This window comes from Suncus etruscus, chromosome 9 (assembly GCF_024139225.1).
Source record: "Suncus etruscus isolate mSunEtr1 chromosome 9, mSunEtr1.pri.cur, whole genome shotgun sequence".
Classification (NCBI taxonomy): Eukaryota; Metazoa; Chordata; class Mammalia; order Eulipotyphla; family Soricidae; genus Suncus; species Suncus etruscus.
The window spans coordinates 68,024,544-68,047,737 of record NC_064856.1 but is presented as its reverse complement, the minus strand read 5'-3'; the positions used below and the strand labels follow the sequence as shown (position 1 = coordinate 68,047,737).

Sequence of the window (23,194 nt, the reverse complement as noted above, 5' to 3'; positions counted from 1 at the left end):
ACAGAAATGAGAGCCAGGGGTGGCAGATGTTCCATCAGGTAGGATTGCAGCCTAGGACAAGGGTGACACTGTCTTCCTGGTCCCAAGCCCCCAAGGATTTGGAAGGAAGTGAATACCTGGTCTGTAGCTCCTGAAAGTAAAATGTTTTCTCATGCTGTTGATTCAATTCAGAAAACTTATTATTGAGGCTTTATTTCCTTAGGCCCTGTTCTCTACTGTGTGAGATTGGGATGGGGGCAGAATAAGTAAGCAGAGGTATAATACAAAGCTGAGTGTCTGTCTATTTCTGTAAGCCTAAGTAGAATGGAAAGTTTTATATTGAAAGGTAAACAGGGCTTTGGATTTATAGTGGCAGGTGCAATGAAGTCTTTCAGGGGAGATGAAGGCAAATACAGCTGAGCCCTGAAGGATGAAGTGGGGTTTGGACAGCGTGAGGCCGGAGGAAGGGGGTCCCTGCCTGCTCCCCTTGCTTTCTGTGCAGCAGCCCCACTGTCCAGAGGCCACAGGAATCCAGCTGTGGTGCCTGTTTGCTCACCCCTGGCTGAACTTTTACCCTTCCTTACCCAATGTGATGCTGGACAAAGCCAGAGAGACTGCTTGGGTGCTCTGTGTCCTTGGAGGGGAAACAGGCAGGTTGGAAGGAGGTGGTGGTTTCTTTCATGGTCGTGCCTACCTCCTCCTTTGGTGTGGAAATACAGGAGCTGCATGATTTGCAACGAAGAGTATTTTGTGTCTCTATTTTGAAACTGCTTCTCCATCTCCTGTGCAGTTTTCTATCAACTCGTTGCCATGGAGAAGCTGGTTGAGGCTGAAAGCTTTGTCCCTCTCTGTGTCAGCATTTCTGGACCTGTCATCCACTTCCCGTACCCTTAAAGAAAGAGAGAAGGGGTGCCATATTCCCCCCATTCCCATCCCATCGGGGTGGGCAGACCCTTTTTCAGCAAGGACCAGAGCTGCAGCTGGATTCTCTCTGGGACTAGAATGTTGTTATCTGTGTGTTGACTCAGCAATTCTCCATGAAGTGCCTGTGTACATGTGAGGCCTCATGCGGGGCTCTGCTAGCACAGAGTGGGCGATGGTTTAGTAGGCACTCCCCTGCCAGTCCTTTCTTGTGTTATTCCCTAATCTCATTCTTACTTGAAAATTTTGAAGAACTATATTTGTATCTCCTCTGTCTCTATAACTGCTCATGTAGTATCCCTTACCCAAACTTCGGTTCCTCTTTGTGTCTCCATCATAGGTGAGGCCAAGAAGGGATTCACCTGAGAAGTGTCTCTAAGGGATCCTTCCTCTGACCTTCAGGTGCATCTGTCCTGTTTGCTTCCTCTCCTCCAGGCTGGTGGGCTTTGGAACCTGGCATGTGAGTGTAGGGGTTGTAACACCCTTTCTCTTGATGTTAGAGTTCAGGCAAGTGATCTCAGACAGCAGCTCTTGGAGTCACAGTTTAAACCCAGTGAGTGCTTTCTTTAACCCTCTATTACCATTGTGCTACTTTAACCTCCATGGATGGTAGGGGGCAGGAGGGAAGGGTTCATTGTAGGTGTGTGTGTGTGTGAGGGATGGTTTTTGTTTTGGAGGCCACACTGATGATGCTCAGGGCTTCCTCCTGGAGCTGCTCTCAGGGATTATTTCTAGCATGGGCTTTGGTAAATAAGTGGGGTGCCAGTATTGAACCGGGTTGGCTGTGTGCAAGTTAAGTGCCTTACCTACTATACTATCTTTCAGGGTGAGGGAGTTAAGGGGACTCTTCTTTCAGTTTTTTAAATTTAGTCACTATGAAATTACAAAGTTATTATGATTGGGTTCCAGGCATACAGTGAGGTTTTTTTTGTTGTTGTTGTTTTGTTTAATTTTGGTTTTGGTTTTTGGATCACACCCGGTGGCGCTCAAGGGTTACTCCTGGCTCTGTGCTCAGAAATCGTTCCTGGCAGGCACAGGGGACCATATGGGATGCCGGGATTCGAACCACTGTCCATCCTGGATCGGCTGCTTGCAAGGAAAACACCTTACCTCTATGTTATCTTTCGGGCCCCAAGGCATACAGTGTTTTAACTCCAATTCCTTATCACTCACTGTTAACTTCCCTCACCAAAGCCCTCCCCATCCCCATTTGTCTTTCATTCACCAGTCTTTCCCTATAAGAGGCATTATTTGTCTGTTTGTTTTTATATTTCTGTTTCACTCTGGTTTACAGAATTGGTGCTGATGGGGTTACAGATGTAACACTTTACCAGAAGTGGGGCTCCTTTTCAACCTATGCAGGATCCTGTTATGGAAAATTTCTTTGCTAAGAGCCCTAAGACAACTGCAGCTTGATTGTGACCCAGATGTATGGGTAACTAGCTCCCTGGCTATAAAACTTAGGGGGAGTCAGAGGAGGTGATCTTGCAGAGTTCTTGGCCCTTCTAAAAAATATCACAAGATTCAACTTTGAAAGAAAACTCCCCAGAGGCTGCTCCCACCATTTCCAGTGCCCTTAGGCTGGAGGCTGACCTCAGCATAACCCCTTCTGCCAGCCTCTTTCAAAGCTCCTTTCCCTGGAAGCTGCAGGCTAGAACACTGGCATCGGAATTAGAAATCTCTTTCGGATGAATAAATGTCCCTTTGAATGCATCATCTCTATTCCCAACCCAAGCTAGTAGCTGGAGTTGGCTTGCATCCCAGAACAGCTGAGAATTGCTGGGAGGTGGATGTTTCCCGTTCTTCACCTGTGTCTTGCTTTTACTCAGGACCTGTTGTCTTCCTCAGCCTTTGGGTCACTGAGAATTCTGTTCCCTGAGTTCCCTGTAAATTGGGCCTTTGTGCTAGGTGCTAAAAGAGAGAGGGGGATGGAGAAGTCTTTGTCTCCACAAACAGTCCTGTCTCACAATCTCTGTCTGGCAAGGCTGGATAAAACCAAACCTCAGCTCTCTGGATTTCATGGGAGTCTTTTCTAGACTTGGGTGGTCTTGGTCCTTGCCCTTCCTCACTTGAGCAGGTACTTTCTTTGGGGGATAGCAATGGTGCCCTGCACCAGAGCTTCCATTCTGAATGCTATACTCAATGAAAGAGGGATGGTTGTAGACTTTCTTTCAAGAGGCAAAAGGACTCAAGCTGAGCATTGAAGTTTAGACTTGTGTTTGAACTGACCAAGAAACCCATGAGGGATGAGCAGAAGTTCCTAAGTTCTTAGAGCGACTCTGGGGAGCCAGGCAGGGGATGAGATGATGGTCCCTGTCTGTTGTGGAGCTTTCCACCTGAGGACCCAAGTTCCTTCTGGGAGGGAGGTGGATTGGATGATACCTACAGGAAGAAAAACAGGCGCTAATTTGCAGCTTCCTCCCTATCTATAAAGCCAGCCATATGTAAACCAGGCAAGAAAGAACTACATAGAGGATCAGAAGTTCCCCACACCAAGTCCTGACCTACCTGCTTCAACTACCAGGTTCTCAGTAGGACCAGCACAGAGTATGAGTCAGTCTTCCTGATGTTACTGCCCTTTTCTTATGCTCTGTCTCCCCTGCCCCCCCCCCACATACCTCAATGTTTTCCTGAACTTGGCAAAGAGGGAAATATTTTTTATTATACCCTTAGGTTTGATTCTAGGTTCATTCACCAAATCTGTGAACCTGAGGCTCAGTAAACCTGGTTGCGGCTTCCATCCTCCCAGGCCCTAGATCAGGCTGTCCACTCTGCTTGCCCCTCAGTCCCTAGAGCTCTGCAGATGCCTGCCTGTACTTGCTGTCTCTCTTGTAGGGTCTCCCCATGAAGCCCCCTGTCTCCAGGGCAGCCCAGCTTTGCATGCTCTTTGGCCCAGGCCTTGCCTCTTCTTCCAGATGAGACCCTTGGGCCATCTCAGACAGACAAAAGTGCTTAGGGAAATGAGCAGCTGGTCTGGTGCCCCTTAATATGTTCTAGCACGCCAGTGACAGAACCAGCAACGGTGAGAACGGTCGTTCTCCAGACTTTGCCTCTGAAGCACAGCTCCAATCCTGCTGAACTCCTTGTCCTAGTGAGTTCAGTTGGCTGCTGAACAGAGTCCAAAAATCCTTAGTCAGGCATTTCAGGGATATTATTTTCTGAGTCATCTGCAATGATGTGCACAGCTCCCCCATCATCCCAAATTTATTTCCTCCTATTTTTTGCTCTTCCTTTTCCCCAACAAACCAAACAGCACTATTAGCTCTTACAGGCTGCATTTACCTGCCCAATAAGCTCTGTTTTTGAACTGTTCTTCCTACTTGAAATGTCCTTCTTTTCCTCTCCCCAAGCTTTTCTTTTCTACCAGGAAGTTTCTGTAGCTCCCTAGTCTATATAATCTTTGAATGAAGATCATTCTACATCCCTAATGGCATCTACCAAGCTCAATAAATACTTCATGAGTGACTGGAAAGATCTGGTTCAGTCCTTGTTTTCAGTAAGCAAGAGTTTGAATGGAGAAAATCTGACAATCAGGGCCTGTTCTGCCAGGTCTCACTGCCTGTAAATGTCCTTGAACAAATCTAGAAGTTCCTGATATCTGTGGCACATGTTCACTGAGCCAGCCCCATGTGGCCACAACCACTTCGCACTGAGTACAAGCAGACTGGCAGGAAGTGGTAGAAACATGGTGCTATGGAGTTTACCATTGCTGGGTCAGAGCAGGGATCTAGGGCCCTATACAATCCTGGAAATGCCAATACCCTGGAGGACCCATTTAGGCTCTCCCAGCAGTAGGGAGCATCTCATGGAAAGAATCCTAAGGTATAATCAATCATCTATGGGCATTTCAATTCCCAAGGACTCCAAACAGATAGTAACTTGGGTTTAGACTTTTAGGCAAGAGAATCTAGGAATAGTGTCAGGATTCTGCCCTACCAGCTAGAAGTTGGCTCAGGTGTCTTCCCCCAGGTACCCTCAGTTTAGGGCTCACTGGACCTGTGGTTATACATTCCCAGCAGGGCTCAGTGGGGAGAACTGACTCAAAAAGAGGCACCACCCTAGTCCAGAAATGTGCTCCCCAGTCCTATCCCTGGGTACTAGGCCCTAAATTGGGCTCAACCAGGCCCTTTACCTCTGTTTCAAACTCAAACCACCCTCTGGGCGACCCTTTGGAAAAGCCAACATCAGGCATGACACTCACTGCCTATGAAATGGTGTGGAATTAGGCTAATCAGTGGCTCTTAATTCATCAACAAATGTGGTTGCTGTGTTAATTGCCAGGGTCCACACAGGCAGATCCCTGGTTGGCAGTGTCAAACAAGAGAAGTGGTAATTTGGGGGCTGGAGTGGGGAGAGGGCCTGCATTGTTGGCTGAGCCTGTCAAAAGCCATATCAATCTCTGAGTGAGCCTTGGTTCACTGAGCCAGGGCTGGCAGGGGGACCAGTGGCCTGGCCCACGAGCATGTTTACAAGAGCTAAAGCTCAGTACTCATGCGGCAGTTTCTTGTCCTCTAATGGAAATTGTATGGTTTGTCCAAACGATGCCCCCAGTGTCCCAGTGTGGCGTTGCCAGGCCAGCTTGCCAGAGGGAAAGCATCTCAAACCTTGGCTGCTGTTACCAGGGCAACATGGCATTTCCAGCCTCTCCAGGCAACCTTCCTGGCCTCTGCGACTATGAGAGTCAGATGGAAAACTAAGCAAATCATAGAGATCAGGTGCCAGGCTCCCAGAATCAGCCTCTTAAAGGAAGATTCCGTCCCCTCACTGGGGGGACTTTCATGACACAACAGGATTTGAGTGATAACCGGAAGTAGTTGTGGGGGAGCAAATACTTGGTGAACTGTGGGATCAACAGAGTTCTCCTGGAAGAGGGAAAGGATGGGAAGAAGGGGAGACACAGGAAACAAGAGAGCAAAGGTCAAGCTTGGAGGGAGATAGAGTGTATTGATAGGGGAGGCAGTTTAGTTTGGTAGAACAGATGTGGTAGGGGCAGTTTGGAGTCAGTAGCCTTTCTGAAATTACTTTAAATCACCTTCCAGTGATGACTAACCTTTTTGAGCCCGAATGCCCAAACTGCCACACAAAACCAAAGAATTTCCTCAAAAGTGCCAGCACGTCAATTAACCTTAATAACAAGATTTTAGTATCTAAAAACTATGCGGCACATGCCACATATCTTAATTGCGGACCTTCCCACGTGCCAGCTGCAAGGCTTTCGCATGCCACCGCTGGCATGCGTGCCATAGGTTCGCCATCGTGGCTAGGCTTACAACACTCAAAAGCCTCTCCTGGGGCACAGGAACACCTCACACCTCATTTCATTTCTGTCCTGGCTCACAGAGTTTGCTGTGTCTCTTGTACCCAGTAGAAGTATCAAACCCCCAAATTTTTATTGAGAGATCCAAGAATCAGAGAAGAGAAGCTTGCCTAAGGTCTTTAGTCCATAATCCACATCCAGACCTTAGCCCTGCAAATTTAGGAACATCGATTCTGAGGAGAGACAGACCTCGGTTTCAAATCTGGCTCCACCACTTAGATGGAAGTGAACCTGAATCTTCAGCTTCTTGAGGCTATGCAAACTGGGATCTCCAACATACCAGCTGTCATAGTGGAAAACAAGAGCACAGAAAGAAGAGTAGAGTTCCTGGGGTAGTAAGAGTTCAGGAAATGTTTGTTATTAATAGAGTAGGAATTCCTTAACAATATAAGCTACTCACTGTTGAGGGAAAGAACCTTATTTTTTGAGTTAAACTTCACCTTACAAGATAGTTCATACTACTACTTTTTTTCACAAAGTTTTCATGATTGAGTTACAGTCATACAGTGTATAACAACCTTCAGCACTGCTCATTTCCTGACACTCAAGTCAACAGTTTCCCTCTCACCTTCACTGATGCCCATTTCCCTCCCACCCACCCTCCCCAACTTCTCTCTCCTTTTTGACATTGTTTGCACTGCTGCTAACGAAGGGGTGTTCTTAATGTCCCTTTCAGATTCTGTACTATAACTGCTCTCTCTGCTTTTGTGGCAATCTTCCTACCTTGCACTGTCCTCCTAATCTTCATCTCTGTTGTCTCTGGATAGCCTCCCCACACTGTCTTTTATTTTCCTTATATCCCACAGATGAGTGAGATTATTGGGGGAGAGAATCTTATTAGGTTCCACAAAGATCACTATAAAAATAGCCTAGCTTATGTTTCAGAAAATGGCTTTCAAGTTTTTGAAAAGTTAATATTCAGTTTAACTACATTGTTATAAAGTTTGCCATTGGGAAAAAAAAAGAGGGGGAAAGGTAGAAAAAGATGAAAAATATACTGTTGCTAGGGATATGACTCAGTAGTGAAAGTCACAAGTCTAGCCTGCAGGAGACCTGGGTTTCATCTCTGGCCTCCACACACAAAGAAAGCAAACTGTCTTGTTCATGTTTGCTCCTTCTCCTTCATTGCATGGACAATACCTCATGGTATTTTCTTAGAATGTACTAGAAGGATGGGTACAAAGACACAAAAATTTGACTCAATCCACACAGTAGAAGGTAAAGGCACATCCCTGTGGCCAGAACTTACAGTCCCTTGCTATAAATATCATGAAAGACACAGAATGGGTTCCTCCCAACATAATAAAGTGGGTTCCTCTGGACATAATACATACTGTTCGCTCATATGAGACTTTTCTGACACATGAAAGGTTTCCATGTGCTCATTCCCCAGCCATACCCTAACATTATTGTGGGGAGCAACATCTTGCAATGGGTAAAGATGCACAAACTCAGTGCCAGGGAATAGATGATCCAGAAGGTTGCCCTCAGCATGAACAGTAGGAGGAGGAGACCAGGCCCACCTTCTGACTTCAGTTCTGGCAATGCCATCACCCTGTGAAGTATCTTTGGGGTCATAGTTCTTTCTGAAGGCAAATTCAGTGAGGCATGGATCCCTGAGCTCGAAACCAAAGTATTTTTTTATTCAGCCAAGGCTCTGTCACTTCTGAGTATGCAGCTCTGAAGCAAGCCACCCCTCTTCTTTCCAAACATCCTGCTTCCTATCAGGTCTTGAGCAACTCTGCGTTCTGGGGAAGTTATGGGATCATGTATTCACAGGCAGAGCCTTAGTGCCTGCTCAGCAAAGCCTGGTGAGGCCTCAGGAGGGGTTACTCTTGGCTATGCACTCAGAAATAACCCCTAGCTTGGGAGACCTTATGGGATGCCAGGGGATCAAACTGTGGTTCATCCTAGGTTAGCGTGTGCAAGGCAAATAAATGCCCTACCGCTTGAACCACCGCTCTGGCCCTCATCTGAACAATTTTGAAGCATAAGATGAAAAATGAGGTTTTGAAAGGACGGTGTATACCATACCATAATTTTAATATATTTTTATCTTTATGAAAGTAATACATAACCATTGAGGTGATAGAAAAATATTCTATTCAGAATATAACACACTAAGTGATATTCATAGACCTCAGAAACACCCCCTTTCAGCAGGTTGCCATATTTTAGATGGAGATATTCAGAATTGTTTCCTAAACCCCATAAGCCCTTCTGGAAGTTTAGCTATGTCCTGAGTTGTGTTTCTGAGAGGCCTCTGAGGACTTGATTTAATCCTAGAGACTCAGGTAGGTATACCACTGTTCAGAGTATTAACAATTGTTGTAATTTGTAGACAGTCTCATCTAGGCAACAAAGCTTGGTTTCCTAGGTTTTTATCATTTGATTTATTTTTACCATTTGCTTAGGGTTGAAAAAAATGTATTTCCCTATTTTACCAATGAGAAGGTAAATAAGAAGCCCCAGAGAGATGAAGTCATTTGCTCAAGATTGCACATCTGGTAAGCAGTAGAGCTCCTCCAACTCCAAATTAATACTTAGAAGTAAAGAAAGCAAAAGACACCGAATAAACCCCTGAGATAGAGGGAATGGTTGCTCAACCCCCAATTAGGGAGGGCTCTAGAAAGCTGAGCTCTGGATGGATGGGACCTGCAGAGCAGCTGAGTGTGGAAGGGGCCTGAGGAAGAGGCTCTTAAAGCACCCCTCATCCCTGCTCTTGCTTGAATTGTGTCCCTGTCACCTGATTTGTGCTTAGGCGATGGCATGTGACCTTGATAGTCTACATCTGTAGTTCTCAAACTGTAGAGTCCAAGGGCACAACTGAGGGCCTCTGACAGCTGGTCTGTCAGTTGGTCTTAGTACAACCTAGAACTTGGATTGTGACCACACATAAACCATCATTAGGCCATGGTGGCTGAGCTGCCTTAGAGTCAGGAAAGGTAAGACCTAGGAAGAAGCAGGGAAGTTTCCCTGGATCCTCTAGTGCCCATGGACATCTAAATCCCATGTGGAGTTTAATTCTCAAGTCCCTCATCCACCACCCTTCCCCCACACCACTATTGCAGCTTAGCCAGAAAACAAATAACACAGCAGAGAATAACAGATCGGTTTCCATAGCAATGCTTAGTGGATTGTGCCTGCTGGAATTCACCAAAAGCTGAGGTGAACTCTCAACTGGTACTTTGTGAAATAGTACTGCTTGTTCCATGCAAAGGATCCTGGGAAATGCCATGTGATTTCCCCCAGGTTGAAAATTCTCCCTTGTTTTAAGTAACAACTGACAGCAAGATAGAACACTCAGGAAGGCCAGGAATGGATTTTGGGCATGGTCCCTTGGGTGGTCCTAACAGCAAGGGCAGGAAATGGAGACTGGAACAGGGACTGACTGAGTGATTTTCAGTGATGGACTCTATATAGGGCCATTTTACCTATATGCTTTAAAAAGTGGTTGAAGAGAAGTGGTTGCTCTTCCTTTTTAATGAGGAAATTGAAGTCCCAATGGTTCAATAGGAGCTGGATCATGTGCTTTGCAAGCAACCTGGGAGCCTCAAGTTTGATTCCCAGTATTACATGGCCCCTATGCATGCCAGGGATAGTGCCTCCTCCTCGAGACCCCAGATTACTGAGGGTGACCACACACCTCAAAAAGAGCAGCTGGAGTGGGGAGCAAAGGAAGAGAAAAATGAAGCTGAGTCTTCCATGAAAAGTGACTTACTGAAGGCGAGATCAAATCTAAGCACACTTGTCTGGCTCCATAAACACTGAGCAGCAGCCATTATTCCCAGGTTTCCTCTGATCTGCTGAGATATACCTATCAGCCCACCTGCTTATCTCAGGGAGGGAAGGGTTGGATTGCAATTGCTGGTGCTGTTTGTCCCAAGAATGGGTAGAGAGAGCAGCAGATTGTATACAGGTCCTACATATCCATCTGTGGCCTGGAGACCACATGGAAGACTCTCTCCCCAGATATGCAGGGCTACATGATCACCTGATGAAGATTACAAATGGGATGTGACCAGCCTGCTAACTGTTTGCCCAAGTTTCTGGTCTTCACACACACACACACACACACACACACACACACACACACACACACACACACACACACACACTACCTGAAAGTTCCTGTAATGACATCCCCACCAAGTTTCTGGTCTTCACATACACACACACACACACACACACACACACACACACCTGAAAGTTTCTGTAATGACACCCCCACCCTCCCTCTCCTGGGCAGGAGACAGAGACCAGTCTGCTAACTGTTTGCCCAAGTTTCTGGTCTACACACACACACACACACACACACACACTACCTGAAAGTTCCTGTAATGACACCCCCACCTTCCCTCCCCTGGGCAGGAGACAGGGTCCATTCCCCCAAATCCTCACTGAGTGGCTCTTACATACCACAACCCCAGAGCTGTTCTCCAGGGCCAAGGGATACAGTGGCTGAACAAAGTGAAATGTTTGTCTTTTCAGCATTGGTCATTCTTTCCCAAGGAGAGCCAGAGAAATTTGCCACCACTAAACATATGCTGGGATAGGAATTGGAAAGGGGGATAAAAAGAGGGGCTTCAGGGTTGGAGCAGTAATATAGCAGGTAGGGTGTTTGCTTTGTACACAGCTAACATGGATTTGATCCCTAGCATCCCATATGGTTCCCAGAGTGCCTCCAGGAATAAATTCTGAGTGCAGAGCCAGGAGTAACCCCCGAGAATTGCCTGTGTGGTCCAAAAACAAAAGAATAAAAAAAGAAAGAAAAAGAGGGGCTCCAGGGAAGTTGTCAAGGAAGATGCTCTAGCATGTGACATTGGAACTGAGACCCAAAGGAAGTTTGGACTAGAGTGTGGGGCATCTGAGGCAGCTGTGCTACAGGCTGGGGTGGAGGCAGTACAAAGGCCAGTCAGGCCAGCTGGAGGAGGAACAAGACAAAAGCAGAGAGAAGAGCCGAGGGAGGGGAATCAGTGGACATGAGCAGATGGTCTGGCACCCAAGAGGTATGCACCAGCCATCTAGCCATTGATTTCCTCCTGATCAGGGGTGCCAGAGAGGGTGAGATCTCAGGGGACACCTGGGCCTGGGCCTCAAGCTTCTTCCAGCTGCCTTTATGGAATGGGAATTTATCCCTGGGGATTGAGCCCACTAGAGGCTGAGTGGTGGCAGCTGGGAATGGACTTGCTTGTGCCTGTATGTATTTCACAGACTCAGAGCCAAAGGGCTGTTCACAGCTGCCTTCCCACTTCTGGTTGTCACACTCCCTGGGAAGCAAAAGTGGTCGCAGTGGGCAACAGCATTTCCCATGGCCACATGAATTTACAGCTCCTCCATGGTTTTGGCCCACAGCCTTGGGCCACTCCAGAGCTTCCAGTGGGTCCAGAGAACAGGGAATAAGGGGTCTAATTATCCAAGAGGCTAATTTGACTTTCCAACCAAAAGGCTGCCAGAATATTCACAAAGAAAGTGTTTATGTGTTTGCCCTGGTAGCAGGCGTGTCTAGACTAGTCATGCTTTCCTCTAAGGAAAATCAGAAACAGAAGTAGGAGTTCTCAGGAACTCCTGAGAAAGCCAACTAGAGGCTTTCTTAGAGGAAAGCTCAACTAGAGCAGAAAAGGCAACTAGGTCTGTAGGACTGTCTACAACCCATGCCCACCGTATTTGCTTCTCCCTGGGTTTCTCTCAAAGAAGCCCTGGTTTCACTCAGGTACCTGAGCACTGTTGGGATGGAGTCACCCACTCCTCTCTAACCAGCACTTCACATCACAGTGTGTGTTGTGAGTACCCTCCATCTAATGGAAATCCCTCCAGTTGCCTTTTTTTTTATTCATTCCCTCTATACCAGCAGTTCTCAACTGGAACCCAGAAGGGCTCTGTGTGGCCCCAGGATATTCCAAGGAAGCTGTAGTTGGGGAAACTTGAGAAACACTGGTTTGTACTATATCTCTCTGAGGGTCCATACAATCAACTTTCAAAACAGATTATCCATCCATCTGTTACCCAGCTGTTGCCAGCCTCCTCTGAGCTATTCCAAACTGGCCCTGTCCAACTTTCTACCATGCAGGACTAACCCCTCAGCCATCCAATAATTCCCTCCATTTTTTCATGGCCACCGCCCCTTCAGAGATCAGCCTTTCCAAGGAGAAGTCATATTTTTATCACCTCCCCCACCTTTTTTGTTTTGGGGCCACACCCGGTGACACTCAGAGGTTACTCCTAGCTATGTGCTCAGAAATTCACTCCTGGCTTGGGGAACTATATGGGACACCTGAGGATTGAACCTCAGTCCATCCTAGGCTAGCACACGCAAGGCAGATGCCTTATGGCTTGCACCACCACTCTGGCCTTTCACCTTCCCTTCTTAAAGCCCTTCCAGGCCTCTTGTCTCTGTTCCCTTAGTCCCTGAACCCACACCCAGTGTGCTCTGCCGTTCCTTCCCACCTAGCCTTGTCTCTAGCCTTTCCTCTGCCTGGGACATTCTTCCTCTGGATGTTTGTTTAGCTCTTGCCTTATCTTTCTGGTGGCAGCTCAGAGGCCACCTGGCTTCCAGGCCACCTGTCCCTCTAATCCTTTCTTTATGGTTCTTATCATTTGACTCACACTATAAAGTGAGAGAGAGAGAGAGAGAGAGAGAGAGAGAGAGAGAGAGAGAGAGAGAGAGAGAGAGAGAGAGAGAGTACTTTCTGGCCTTCCTACTGAACTGGGGGCCCTGGAACAGCATAGCCTCATAGCTCTGTGCCCCACTTTCCAATCATAGGAGCCTGCCTGCAGAAAGGGACATGTAGACACCTTGAGCATGTGCTTATTCCCATGAGTGGCCAATGAAACTATCCACAAACATGGAGCACACACAGAGGGTTCTTAGGGAAGAAGAGATCTTCTGGCACTGGGATGAGTTATAGGGTATATGTAGTCCCTATATGTTTGTCAACCCATGACACACACAACACCAAGAGTGACCACTAATGTAGACAGACCATGAATTTTGGGTGAGGATATTATGTCCATATGGATCCATTGCATGTTACAATTGGACAACTCAGGTGTGGGGTGTTGATAGTATAGAGGTGTGCGGGACAAGAACTTTCTACTCATTTTTTCTGTGGTACCTAAAACTGTTTTGGAAATAAAATTTATGGGCTTTGGAGAGGGGTGAGAGGGAGGGGAAAGAGTCAGAAGGAAAAGAGAAAGAGCAAGAGAATTCAGGGGCCAGTGGTATATGTCACATTTATCCTAATTTCAATACCCAGTCTGAATAGCACCCCCAGCGCCAAGTACCTGCTAGGTGAACTAAGTGGCCCAAACACTGCTCAGTCCCAGCACCTGATCCTAGCATTAAACTACTAGTTCCATGCAGCCCAGTACCATGGGGAATACCTCTGAGTACACCCACATATACAAAATTAATCAAATTTTGGTTTTTGGGTCACACCAATCAGTGCTTAGGACTTACTCCTGGCTCTGTGCTCAAGAATCAAACCTGACAGTGCTCATGATACCATATGTGTGGTGCTGGGAATTAAACCTTGGTTGGCCATGTGCAAGACAAGTACTCTGTCTGCTGAATTATTCCTCTAGCCTGTAAATCATGTGTTTTTAGTGTCAGGAATATGACTCAATGGTAGTATGCATGCAGACATGTTTGAGAACCCTAGGCTCTATCCCTGGTGCTGCTCAAAAAGTGGGGGAATTTTCTTTGTAAAAAGGAAGAAAAATCATGAAAATTAACTCAAAGAATAAATCCAGTCATTCTTTTTTAAAAATATATTTTATTGAATCATTGTGAATTACAGTTACTCATGATTTAGTTTGAGCATACAGTATTTCAACACCAATCTCTTCACCAGTGTTCATTTTCCTCCACCAAAGTTCCCAGTTTCCTTTTTGTCCTCACTCCCCCAGTCTGCATCTATGTCAGTCTCTTTTTACTTTTTCTTTTTTATTCCTCTCCCACCTTTTAGGCACTGTGGTTTACAATATTGTTACTGCCTGTCACTTTATCTCCTTTCAGAAACTAGTTGTGGTCTAGAGTCACTTCCTACTGTTATTGTCATAGTGGTCCCTTCCCTAACCTATCCTCCTTCCCACATATTGGCAGGCTTCCTACAAAATGCCAGTTCTTCATATCTATTGTTGTCTTTAAATGTTTTTTAGATGTCTTTATTTAAATACATTTATTTGTGGTTACAAAATTGTTCATTGTTGGGTTTCAATCATACTGTATACAGCATTCTTCACCAGTGCACTCTTCCCATCACCAATGTCTTCCCATTTCACTCCCACCTATGCCTTGCAACTTTAACACTTTATCTGGGGGTTTGATCCCAGAGAAGAATTGACTGTCTCCCTGCTTTGGAACTTCCTTACACAGCAGTTGGACAATGAGGGCTCCTTATCCCAAACAATGAGGTGAATTGATGTAGTTCCAGAAAGAACACATGGTAGGATTGATGAAATGTCTATGAACCTTTAGGTTCTCTGCTACTTAATTTCTAGTGAGCACTCCTACTCTAACCTGATCTGTGTGTGGATAATTCTTTTTTTTTTTTAAATATGGAATGCTTCACGAATTTGTGTGTCATCCTTGCGCAGGGGCCATGCTAATCTTTTCTGTATTGTTCTAGTTTCAGTATATGTGCTGCCGAAGCGAGCACATATGAATGATTCTTGACCAGGGTTCCAGAACATTCCTTCTTGCTTTTAGTCCCTCTATCATACTATCATCCCAACTCCCAGGCTCCTCTCTTGAACATTACAGGAGAATCGCTCCAGGCCAGCTGCTCTTGGCCCCAGAGATGCAGCCATGCCCCCACTGCCCACCCACAAAACACTCTGTGTTCATGACTAAGTTGATGTTTGCTGCATGGAACTGAACATTTCTGGCTCAATCCATAACACACAAGCCATCCAGGTAAATGTACCCTTGTCTATGCATAAGATATATGGACTAGGGCTAGAGAGATAGTACAGCAGGTAGGTCACTTGCCATGTATCGGACAATCTTGATTTGATCCCTGGCACCCCGATAAGGTCTCCTGAGCCTGCCAGGAGTAAGCACTGAGCACAGCCAGGTTGTCCAAAAAATCCAAAGGAAAGTAAAGAAAGAAAGATGCCCAGACTAAAGATCCAGCAGAGCAGGAATCAGCGGAGTGAGAAAGGGAAGCTGGCTAGGTACACAGAGTGGGCTCTGTCCCTCTAACACCCTCACCCAGCTCAAGGGAGAGTCCTTACTTCTGACTGTGACTGGACCTCTCACAGTCAGCTTCTCCATTCATCAGGCCAAGCACCTTTTCCCCAGTCCTTTCTACCTGGGGTTTGCCAAAGGCTTCAGCATATTCCACACCCGTACTTTGAAGCAATGGTGGGGGCTGGCTGCCTTTTCTGCGACCCCTCCCAAAACAGTGAGAAGCCGAGAAACCCAGCCAAAGAACCCAGAACCCAGAAAGACAATCTGGAGGGGTGTTGTGGGGGGAGGATTTCAGTTGTTTATAAAACAGGCCGACACGTTTCCACCTCGTAAGTTCTAAATTCATCGTCTCTAGCTCCCTCGGTCTAAGAATAGTCCCCCAGTGGAGGCAGCGTGCCACCACAAGATGCCTGTGGATGACGGAGGAGGCACAGCTTCAGCACTGCCTGCTCCAAAGAGGGGGCACTGGCCTCTGCCCCTCCAGGCAGCTCCTTCCGAACCCCTCTGACTCCGTGTGTTCTCTCCTTCACACATTGATCCAATTACTTCCCGCACTAGGCCATTCTTAACCAGCAAGGCCACTGCCTACAGGGAATGTGTGGGTGTGGGTGAAGGTGGGATGATGGAGAGTGGGGGAGGCACATATCTGCATGTGTGCGTAGAGGGGGTCTTTGGTGTGATACTCTCCCCATTCTGGGTCTCTTTAGGTAGTCCAGAGGATTGAGCTTTTAGGGAGTTTTTAGGGAGGATCTAGAGCCTCTGGTATAGGCCTTGGAGGAGTCCCCCTCCATCCCCTCAGTCCAGGGCACTGTGAGTCAAAGCCATTCTTGTCTGATCCAAGGGAGCCCACTGTGCTCTAGACGCTGCTCCGTACTCAGGCCCTCAGCCTCTTCCCCCTCCTCTCTCCTTTCCAGCCCATCCAGCCACCCCCTCCCCACACACACACATGCAAACATATATATACACTGCCACATGGATCAGGTGGAGGTTTGATGAGGCCCATTTTTTACTTCACTGCGCTGCCTGTTGGAATAATCAGTTTTCATCCTAATCAGGATTTTCTTTGCATATACTTGTCTCACTTGGGTGGGAAGAACTTCTGGATTGGCCCCCTACCCCTACCTGTTCTTCACCTATGGGGTGGTCCTACTCTTCGCAGTACAAACTTTCTTGGGTCAGGGAGACTTCTTTCATTTTTGGCCCACAGCTTGCCTGCTGGTACCTTTTGCCTTCTTGCAGATAGCTTGTAGTGGAAGTTCCTGAACCAGTTTTATCTCCATAACCTGGTGTGGATTATGTCTTGTGTTGGTGTCGCTTTCAGAGCCACATTCTTCAGACACCACCCCCACCCCGGGATTGGGGTATGAGGCTTCATTTATACTGCGCACTCTAGGGGTGTCCTTGCCTGCCAGGGGCTCATAGCCTACAGCTCCAAGCGTCCTGCAGTAGCAGGTTCCAGGCAGCCTAGTTCTAGTCCATTCCTGGGGCATCTTCTCCCAAACCTGAGAGCTGTCTTTTACCTTCCAGGGGAGACCCAAACCCAGGTCGCTCCTGACTCCAGTCAGCTGTTCTTCCTTTCACCCCACAGGGACTACCAAGTGTCAGCACAGGGACTGGGGCTGGGAGACAGGACCTGCCCTCAGAGCTTGTGTTTTCCATCAGGAGAGAGCTCCTGTAAACCAATGGTGATGCATAGCAGGAAATGCATCTGGGTAGGAAGGTGAGGCAGCCTGTCCCCTTGGCTGTCAGGGGAACCCTCTCAGCTCAGGCAGTGGGGGAGTGCCCAAGACCAGGAAGAGCTGTGGAGGACATGACTGTCTGCGGAAATGGAAGGAGTCTGTTAGCCAGCAACAAGGTGGGCACTGCTCTTCTGCCAGGTGGGGAGGCAACTGAGAGCAGCTGTTGTCTGCTGGTGATGGCAGAAAAGCCAGTGGGGGCTTCTGAGCAGAGCAGCAACCTGGCTGATAAGGCTGAAACAGCACTCCTGGGTTCTGTGTGGGGAGCAGACCCGGGCTATCAGGGTGGACCTGAGCCATAACGACAGCAGGAGCACATGTAGAGGAAGAAAGCTCAGAGAGCTAGAGCACAGGCTTTTCATGCTGGAGAGCTGGGTTTGCTCCTGGCACTGTATAGTCCCCTGAGCTCCGCTGAGCCACTGAGCACCACCACTATGGCCCCCGCAAACAAAAAAGTGTCTTAGATAATTGTCCCAACAGACCGCAGAGTGCCACCTCAGTATTTTGAAGAACAGCACATTACTCAATAGTAGGGTCAGAGTGTGGTTTCCGAGTACTCTTCTGTGGATGGATATTTGGAAGGTTCCTCCCCATCCACTGTGATCGCAAGCGGTTCTACAGTCACTGAGGCTGAGCAGGCATCCTTGCTAGGTTATGTTTGGGGTTTCCAAAATCTCTTTTCTCATGAGCTGTTTACCCAGGAGGCCCCGAAGGACAGAAACTGCATCTCCTTCTCCTGCAGCTCCCTCTCCTAGTCAGGTCCAGAAGAGGTACCAATGTGTTGAAATACATGAACTCTGCTGTGAAAGGACCCTGTGAGTTGGGAGAGCAGCAGTCAGCTGAGATAGGGGCAGGAACAGGGATTATGGGAATGAGGGGTGATGGGGGCACTCACCAGGGACTTGGAGAAGCAGCTGAGAGCTGAGGTTCTTTCTCACTGGTGGTGGAGGACAAGCCCTTGCCCAGTTGTTTTTCAGCGCAGTCAGCCCCCTCCCCAAGTCAACAGACTCAGACTAACATGAGCTATTATTATGGCCTGGAAACCCCAAGCTCTTCTTCCTAAGTATACTCAGAACTCTCCAGGAGTCCTGAATTCTGGGTTTGTCACTCACCTTTCCTTGCTTGCAGCAGGGCTCTGGGACCCTCCTGCCCAAATTGGTGAGGCCTTAGCTCTGAGAAGCCTCTGAAGAGAGGGTGGGGCTGACCATTCTGCCTTTTCTACCCAGTGCCTCCCTGAAGAGGCCATTTCCTGGGTCCATTCAGGCTCTGTGTTCAGCTCTGCCTTGGACCTTTCCAGCAGCTCTAGATCCCTCAGTGTCCTCAAACACTGGCCAGAATTGGGTGCACAGCGCAGTGCCCTCTGCAGAGCCAGGGCCTGTTTCCTCAAAGTTGTGCTAAGGGAAGCCCATTCTAGGCCAGCCCCTTCCTCCTGCCATGTCTGCATGAGACCAACCTGCAAGTTTGCCCAGAGGCCTCACCCTGCCCCCACATTGCCCCTAAATAAGAAGGACTTGTAAAGAATGCCCGGAAGTGCCAGGTGTGCCAGGAACTCAGAGTTATCCCTTGTTCCAGCAGTGCTGCAGCCGAGGTATCTTCATGTGTTCTGGATCCAGGCTTTGACCATCCCAGCAAGAGCCTTCTCATCTCCTAGCCCTCAGTGTCATCTGCCCCCTGTGTGGCCTTCCTTCTTTCCTTGCTTTCTCTGCCTGCTCCCTGCCCTGTGGATATCTTTCCTATCAGGGTGCAAGCAAGCAAGGATAAGTGTGGAAGGTTATCTCTTATCAGCTCACACATCCTCCTCCTAATACCCTTAGGGACCTCCCCACTATCTTCACATTGCCTGTGTGATCGTAGGACAGTCCCTCAGAAAGTAGATGTATCTTTACTGGAGCCCGCCAGGTGCACTCCACATGCTGAGTCTGACATATCATTGTTCTGTAGGATTTTCTGAGCTAAAGATTTTGCTTTCCAGTGCTGTAGGGAAAACTCAGGGACTCCATGTGCAAGGTAGGCATGTGACTAGTTCTGAGCCACACCCTCAGCTCTAAGAATGATTTTTAAAGGGTTATCATTTAAATATATATATATATATATACATATATATATGTATGTATGTATATTGGGTTTTGGGCCAGGCCCAGTGGCATTTAGGGTTTACTCCTGGCTATGTGCTCAGAAATTGCTCCTGGCAGGCTTGTGGGACCATATGAGATGCCTGAGTTTGAACCGGGACTGTCCTGGTCGCAGCATGCAAGGCAAATGTCCTATCACTGTGCTATCACTCTGGCCCCCATTTAAAAATTTTTTAAAGAAGATCATGCAACAGAGACTGGATGAAGTCCTCAACCCTGAAATATTGATGATCTGCCTTTCCGGAATAAATTTGGCAAACTCTGGTATCCAATAATACTGCATCCGCACAATCCTACAGCCACACTGCCTCAGCTTCATCACCTACAAAAGGAGAAAAATGTGGAAAACCTGGCTGTCTCAGGACAAGAGAGGGTGCTTGCTTTGCACACAGGTGACCTGGGTTCAGTCACCATCACCCCTGGAGCTCTGCCAGGAGCGATCCCTGAGTCAGGAGTAAACCCAAAGCAGTGCTAAGTGTGATTCCCAAACCAAATCAAACAAAAAAGAAAACATAGCTGTCTCAAAGGGTGTTTAGTTTTCCAGGCCAGAACACAAGCATCTAACTAAGGTGCTTTGGAAGGATGAGGGAGGAGGTTCTGGGACTTTGCTCATCTTCTTAGCCCCCTAGGCATGGCAGCCATAGCTCAAGACCTCTGGCTACCCTGGCCTTAGCGTGTTTCCTTTGGCAGAAGAGAAGGGACTGCCAGCCCCCCTGCCGTGCCCTGCTGGTCTGCCAGCTCTGCTTTCCTGCTACCCCCATTACCACTGATGGTCAGCTGGTACCACTCACCAGGACGTGGCACCAAGCCCATGCCAGGTGCTTAGTGAGCCCGGAGGTACCACACTGATCTCCCTGTCCCCTTCCTGCCCCCCACCAGCCTGGCGGAATCACCTGCATCGAGGTGGGAAGCAGCTGCCTGGGGCTCATTCTTTCTGCCTGCATGTCCTCGCCAGGCCCAATAGGCAGGCATCTGCGTTTCCCCAGACCCCAGCTTCCAGCCAATAACTGTCTCCCTCCTAGGGCACAGGGGAAGGAAGGGCAGCCCCAGTCTCCCGCTGTAGCTGGAATCCGTATTACACAGATTTTTTGTGGATCAGGAGGGAATACACAGATTTTCAGTGAATCTGGAGGGAAGTGTTAAACAAAATCAGGTCACTGGAAAATCTCTTTTGTTCTAAGGATGTAATGCTGATAAATCAGGGATGAAATAATAAAAGATCAACACGGTTTGCCCCACATAACCATAAACTTGTTTGATGTCAGGGGACCCAAGGCAAAATTTTAACTCAAACGAAGAAAAATATGTATCAGATAAGGTAAATAAAGAATATTCTTAAAAATACAAATCTTAAATTTTTTTGTTTGTTTGTTTGCTTTTGGGCCACATTCGGTGATGCTCAGGGCTTAATTATCCCTGGCTCTGCATTAAAGGACTTGCTCCTAGTGGTGCTGGAGAATCATACAACTGGGGATTGAACTGAGGTCAGCTGAGTGCCAAGAAAGTGCTTCACCCACTGTATTATCATTATGGCCCCAAAACACAAAACTTTAAAACAAGGAGAGATAGCATGGAGGTAAGGTGTTTGCCTTTCATGCAGAAAGACGGTGGTTCGAATCCCGCCATCCCATATGGTCCCCCGTGCCTGCCAGGGGTGATTTCTGAGCCTAGAGCCAGGAGTAACCCCTGAGCGCTGCTGGGTGTGACCCCCCCCCCCAAAAAAAAGAAAGAACCCAAATAGCAACTGTTTACATGTGCACCATTCTAAGGATTTCTACTCCTCTCATACTTCTTGGTGAGAAAACTTTCAGGTAAGGTCACTTTTACTCTCCTCATTTAACTGCTGAGGGAACTGAGACCTAGGAGACTGAGCATGGTACCACTTTTGTTTTGGTGGAGAACACACCCTCTGATGCTCAGAAGTTATTCTGCTATTCCAGGTTCAGTGTTCAGCAATCACTCCTCCTGGCAGTGTTTGGAGGCCATGTCCAGTGCTGAGGACAGAAAGGGGTTAGTTGCTTAAAGGAAAGTACCTTAACCCTTGTTCTATCTATCCTTCCAACTCAGGGCTGAATAACTTGGATTTGGTTGGTTGTTTTTCTCAGAGCTTACTCCTGGCTCTGTGCTCAGGGATTACTCCTGGCAGGCATAGGGGACCATCTGGGGTGCCGGAGATTGAACCCTAGTTGGCATGAAGACAAGCACCCTACCCGCTGTACTATTGCTTCAGTTCTGGGCTTAGTAATTTGGGATTTGGACCTCAGCCCTCTGAGTCTTGAGTCTGAACGCTCACACTCTTTTGTACTAAACAGCAGAAATGGAAGACCTGTATTCCACAAAACAAAACAAAGGGAAAAAAAAAACCAGAAAACGGTGTCTGAGAAACAAAAAAAAATTTCCATTTCAAGGATAATCGGAAACATGGAAATTAAAACATTAGAGACATTCTTGTCTTCAAAATTAAAATGATTTTAAACATGGTAATAACTAATCAATCTGCACAGTGTTGCTGCCAGTAGTGATTCCTAAGTGCAGAGCCAGAAATAATCCCTGACCATTGCCAGGTGTGGTTTAAAAACAAATAAACAAAAAAGTCAACTTCAGACAGTGCTGGAGTGAAGCTGAGACTCCCAGAGCCAGGGAGGGTACATTCAAGCAGCACCTGCAGGAGTCTCAGCAGTGTCTACCTTTGACCAGGAATTCCCATTTTCAAAATCTAATTTAGGAAAATAACTGGAGAGAGAAAGAGACAAAAGACTCATGCATAAAGATGTTCATCGGAATCTTATACAAAATAATGAAAAATCAGCTGCAACCTCGGATCTGATAATAGGATACAGGTTAAGTAAATTGTTTAATCTCCATAATAGGCAATTAAGCAGCGATTTCAAATAAGTTTGTGTAACAATAGATACCATAAACAAAGTGAAAAACATATCACAGAATGCAGTTACAAATAATTATAAAAAACAAAAGGATATTTCAAGAAAATCACAGATCAATAAGAGGCAGATCATCAAAGAACAGCACAGGAATGTATGTTCATGGAGGCAGCTAACAGTCATCTCCAGCTCTCTGGGAGGCAAATGCAAATCACCTGAATGCACTTTACCAAAGTAGCAAATAGTCTAACAGCAAAAGGAGAGGGAACTACACTTATATCCATTGTGGAGAGGATCTCTAATGACTGCAGTAGAGAGCACTTAGCCATAGCCAATAAAATGAAACAGGATCTCACACCTCTGGAAATCAGACCTATACAGAGATACCAGTTTGTACCAGGAGATACATTCAAAGATGTCCATTGCAGTGCTGTTGATTACAGCAACATGGTTGGTTTTATCGTCCTATAGTAAGATTAGATGCTAGGCATTATGCTGCATAATAAAAAATAGCAGTCTAAAAGGGAAACAGACAAAGCAGCATTGATACATAATTATATTTATAATTAAGGCTATGCACAGTCAGAATGAAAATAAATGAACTACATCTGGAACTGTCATCTCAGAGAAATTTCAAGAGCAGTACTGAGTACGGAGAGCAAGTCACAAAAATGAAGCGTATTTGATTGACACTGTTTATGTGAGTCTCTAAAAAGAAACTAAAAACATCACATAGTATGCAAGGACACATGTCTGTAGGAAAATATAAAACTAGCATGTAAATAGTGCACAGCAGTTTCCAAATAGTAGTTGCTTCCAATGGCAGGGACGGAAAGGAGAGGGCAGAGGTAGAAAGTGGGGACTTCCACTTTATCTTTGTGTTATTTTTTAAAGGGGAGGATTGAAGCTAATGTTTGCTAGTGTCCTAACTTGGACAGAGTTATGTCTATTTCTGTTAAGCTATTTTTTGCATGGCGAACTATATTAAACAAATTGGTTTTAATAATTTTCAAGTCTACAAAGAAGTGTTTGTG

General features: G+C 46.8%; 1 protein-coding gene and 1 non-coding gene across 2 annotated transcripts in view; one reads left to right on the top strand and one right to left on the bottom strand.

The window, feature by feature from the left end:
• Nucleotides 1–23,194, top strand: part of SERGEF (secretion regulating guanine nucleotide exchange factor) — a 286,373-nt gene that overhangs the window by 261,377 nt on the left and 1,802 nt on the right. The window lies entirely within an intron of this gene.
• Nucleotides 14,771–14,877, bottom strand: LOC126019805 (U6 spliceosomal RNA). Its single transcript, XR_007499426.1, has one exon. It is a non-coding gene; the product is annotated as a U6 spliceosomal RNA (small nuclear RNA).